We start from the raw sequence: 5,362 nt of genomic DNA on the forward strand, positions 1-5,362 counted from the left end.
AGATTTGATGATATTAGGTCCAAATTGAAAAAGAAAATACAAGACCAACGCGTGCATGCTACTGGCACTGGAGGTGGGCCCACACCACAACGTCTCATATTGACTCCATTGGAGGAGCTGCTTCGGCCAAAATTACTTACCGTCGTCGTGGAAGGCTTGGCTGGTGACCGTGACATTGGAATTTATCCGTCACAATTTCCAGCAGGTGATAAATATTACTGTACTAGGCGTGTCGTTGCTTACAGTTATTTTGCATATTTACACTGCTTTTTATACTGTCTTCACAATATAAGCATACCTGCATCTATATATGTATATGTCTGATTCTGTATATATATATCTCAAAATAGACATATATGTAGTAGTCCTACTAAAAGCAGTAACTAATATAGCACGTGCCATTGCGTGCTCATTTACATGTGAATTCCCAAAATGCATAGCTGCAGTGGAAGCAATTGATGGTGGGCGAAGATGGGGAACAACAGGGTAGTACACATGTGTAACACATGTTCATGAGAAATTATTAGTAGCTACAGGTACAGAACAGAAATATGTATCATATTATTGTGTATTTTATTGATTTTACTCCGACAAACATGACATTACTGCCTATTTTAAGCATGCATCAAAGAAATTGCATGTAACGGCCTACAAACATCACTGGCACTAACACATCTATAGTTGCTTATGAAAAGGTCCATTTTTGCTTTATGTCATATACAGACAGCATAATGAGGCACACGTATCATATGTTATGTCATTGTTTTCATAACTTAAACACTGCAGATGACTACTTAGCTCATCTACCATTGTGTTAAAGCAGCTGCAATTAATATCTCATCACAGCATACACTTCAACAGAGGGGGTGGGGTTCAGCACACACACTAATTACAGCCTCATTTCACGGTCAACTTAGTTCACACCATTTTCACCTGTTTCAAGTAATTGAAAGGTGTGGCTGATTAGGCTTTTTGGGGAAGGGAATACCTTTCTTACAACCTGAATAGCACAACTGAAGTTAATCACACTCATTTGAAAGCTTAACTCTAGCTACTAAATGCCCCAACAACTCATTACTTATCAAAGCGTACGTCACACATTAGTTCACTCATATCTATAGTTGAACTACTATCAAAGACACATTATCACACACTGCATGTGTTGTCTTGTTGAGTCACAGCCACATTCAGGTGTGCCACATCTTCGATTAATGTACCACACATATCCTCTACCAAAAACAACACTTTTTGCAATATGACCACCTTCATGATAACCATTGTGAATGGTCATCTCATGATAGTTATGTACATTATGATACTGATATCACTACACAACATATGATTTTTATGTACTAATTTAATCTATTTATCCTCACGCATTACTGCAGAAACATAGTATGTTGTATGTTAGGGAACTCAAAACTTCTAAGTACACAGGCATGTACAGTGTTATTACAACTATTTATGTTCACTTTCACACACATTTTCGGTTAAGGAACTGATGTTGTTAGTTAATCATAAATACAGAACATACAATAAGTGTTTGTTCAATATTTACACATGTAAATGTAAAACTTATGTTATTGTTATATATAGTTGCCCCTGGAGGACATGTGTCACCTGAGATGGAACAAGTGTCTTCACCTGGGTCAGCCAGCTCAACACAACTAGAAGGTGAGTGTATCATTTGCTGGCCATATAATATGTGCTCTTCTATATGTTATGTTGTCATGTTCATTATTTGTTTTGCACATCTTCTTTAAATAGGATTACTTAGTGTCAGTGCAAATTAAGTGTAAGGCAACATGTATTGTGTTAGTGATGTGAACTATCATGTAGGACTTCTGAGTTTAGAGCAACTTTTCATTCATTCATATTTCATACTGAGTCCAAACATTATTCGTAAGTCAAGGTAGTTTTTAATGTGAGGTTATAAAACGTATGCTAACATGTTAGGTGTTACTTAGGACACAGTACAATTACATAGTAACACAGCATACATTAACATGCCATTTAATAATGTGTACATTTCTTTTTAGAACATCATGGTGATGAGGATGATGAGTATGATGAGGATGACGCCGCAGAAGAGACTGAAATACAATCATGTGACCATGAAGAGGTGCCAATAGAAACTGTTGTACCGCCAAATCGTCCATCAACTTCCACATACGATGCAATTGTAGCTTCAGAGGGAAAAATAGTGGACGCAGAAAATCGTCGCCATTCAGACATGATGACAGTGCTGGAAAGGATGATTGGACTGCAGGAAGAAACAGTATCACAATTGGCACATCTCCACAGAGTCTTCATTGAAGTGCCTAAACAGTTGCAAAAAATCAACACCTCATTCGAAGCATTAGTTGTTCAGCAAACCCAAGCTAATTACTTGAGAATGACTAATGTACCCCAATTCAACACCTCACAGGCTGGATCATTATATGCTGGCAACTTCTCACCACATTCATCTGATCTTCAGTCACCAGGTCCCAATGTTACCGGTCAAGTAGCACACATTGGTGTGCAGGTTCCTGACGACATCCTACCGCTGCCATCTGTACTACATCAGCAGCTGACACCTACAAAGGAGGCCACAAAAACAAAACACAAGCAGTTACTACTGACCAGTTTTTGGTCAAAAACAAAAAAAGACTCACATGAAACAGACCGACCATCACTTGTGCAGTGTCTACCAACTTGCTCACATGTGTCAGTGGGCACAAGCTCTGTCGGTGAGTCACTTGCCACAAGCCCTGTCCGTGAACAGTCAGTACCCACAAGCCCTGTAGGTGAGTCACTGCCCAAAAGCCCTGTAGGTGAATCGCTGCCCAAAAGCCCTGTAGGTGAATCGCTGCCCAAAAGCCCTGTAGGTAAATCACTGCCCAAAAGCCCTGTAGGTGAGTCACTGGCCACAAGCCCTGTAGGTGAGTCACTGGCCACAAGCCCTGTAGGTGAGTCACTGGCCACAAGCCCTGTAGGTGAGTCACTGGCCACAAGCCCTGCCCGTGAAGTGCCAGAGGCCACTCAAAGTGGCTCTGTTGTGCCTAAAGTTGTTGGCAAAAGAAAAAGGAAAATTCAAGAGACAACAAGCAGGCCTGTTACTCGCTCGCAAAAGGAACAAAAAAAATAAATGTTATAATACAGAAAATATGTCTTTGGCCTTGTTTTGTTGACTTCAGATTATCTAATTACTATTGTATGTATGCTGAAGACTGTGTTGTTTCCAAACTTTCAACTATGTTCTTGTACACGTGAAGTTTTGGAAATGTTAACACTCATAATTAATTGTGTTATAAATATTTATGTTTTAATCGTCTGTTCAGTAATGGTCCACCAGGAGCCAGTTGCTAAGTTTAGAGAAGCTGCCATTGACTTTGCAGCAAAACATTGCATTTGGGTGTGTTAATTGATGTAAGAATTGCATATGCATATTAGTCACATGCAATTATAAAAACACCTAAGTAAGTGCAAACATCTTTCTTGTACGTGTACAGCAGGATTATGTGTAAATTATTACTTACCTTTGCCTTGCTTGGCCATTGTAATTTTGTCCTTTAATCATTTGTGTGTTCGTTTCAATAACATCTCAGAATGTATAATAATATATATACACACACACACACACACACTGAGTGTGTGTGTGTGTGTGTGTGTGTGTGTGTGTGTGTGTGTGTGTGTGTGTGTGTGTGTGTGTGTGTGTGTGTGTGTGTGTGTGTGTATGTATATATATATATATATATATATATATATATATATATATATAGTACTATATAAACTGGTATACATGTATTTTACAAACTAATACACTTCATGCTTCCTTGTGAAAACACTATTTTAATAATACAGGCCTAATGTTTGAGAAATATCCTAAGTATGAGACTCTAACAGTATTGTGCTTAAACAAATGTTTATTACTTAATTCAATCATGTTTCTCACCATTTAAATAGTTTCATACAAGGTATACTTAATGCCATCAATGTTGTGTGTACTCCTGCAATATTAAAAAAAATATAATATATAAATATATATATATTTTTATAAGAGAGATATATTTATATATATATATATATATATACACACGTATTTAAACTCATGCAGACAGGGAGTTAACCAGACTTTCACATACACACAGAAATGTAAGCGGGGAAAAAACATTTCTTTTTGCAGGTGTGTGTTTTTACTGATATGCCTGGCTAAGAAATATTTTCACACAGTGGTCTTTGTTAGTTTTCAAAAAAACACTATGTGAACGCATTCAAAGTCTAGGGATGTTTTTCACAAACGAGATAAAAGAAGGAGAAATGTTTCTCCCACAGTCCCATATCACGAACCACAACTGTTAACCCAATTAGACAAACAAATCCAATTGGCGTTTGAAATAAGGAGTCAAAGTAGTTAGTTTTGTTGACCTTGACAAGGAAAAACAGGAGTTTGTTAGCCATTCAGCACATTCATTTTGATGAGCAAATAACACAGACCTGCACACAGCTTTTGTGCTACTCAGACATGGCTGATGAATTCGTTAACAATATTAATCCCCTTTTAGGGTATAAGTACATGATCTGTGAAGCCATCTTGAACAGTCGCGGACAGAAAGCAAGCACACGCCAAATCGATGATTTCATTCGAGAAAAATATCCTTATTACCAAGACCGTAAGCATGCACGGAATTTTAATTCCTCAATAAGATTCACTTTATCAAGTAATGACTTTTTTGAACGTGACCAGGATAAGCTACAACACACCTATGGTTTCTGGAAGATTGCCCCGGAAAAACAATTTCTCCTGAAAGACGGCACTTATATTGTCGTGAAAGGCATATTTATTCCTAATGGCAATAGCAATGTATCCGCTACTACTGATCCGTTTGAATCGATACGTGCTGCAATATCTGCAGCCTCCATTCCTGAAACCCACATTGTACAAGAACAAAAGTACTATGATTATGTACCAAGCCTTTCAGCTGAAAATGCATTGGAATGGGAACCCGAAGAAATGAACCTACCTCCCGACCAATTATTTGAAGAAAGCAGTGGCGATTCCTATGAGCGCATCCTGGAGGAGATATGTGTCATACTGGATTCAGCGGTTGGGTCAAGCGTGGATGAAAATGCCTTGCATTTCTGGAGCGACCAGTTGCAGCCAGGCGAAGAGTTAATTCTAGAAGAATGGTAAATATAACAATCGTTATGCGTTGACTCTGCGTTTAAATTTTTTTTTTTTTTGTAACCACCATTTTCACTTTCAATGCGTGGATACAGCGTAACATTGCAGACTGCATAACATGTAGCGATCACAAACAAATTGTTTCCTAATACAATATAGTAGAACCTGAAAGAGTAGTACACATTGCTGACGAAA

General features: G+C 38.0%; 1 long non-coding RNA gene across 1 annotated transcript; it reads right to left on the minus strand.

The window, feature by feature from the left end:
- Positions 1-1,625: 1,625 nt before the first annotated feature.
- Positions 1,626-5,156, minus strand: LOC142476436 (uncharacterized). The gene is made up of 3 exons (XR_012791675.1): positions 5,007-5,156; positions 2,460-2,579; positions 1,626-2,263 (listed from the first exon to the last, which is right to left on the minus strand). It is a non-coding gene; the product is annotated as an uncharacterized LOC142476436 (long non-coding RNA).
- Positions 5,157-5,362: the final 206 nt, after the last annotated feature.

The sequence above is a fragment of the Ascaphus truei genome, chromosome 2 (assembly GCF_040206685.1).
Source record: "Ascaphus truei isolate aAscTru1 chromosome 2, aAscTru1.hap1, whole genome shotgun sequence".
Lineage (NCBI taxonomy): Eukaryota > Metazoa > Chordata > Amphibia > Anura > Ascaphidae > Ascaphus > Ascaphus truei.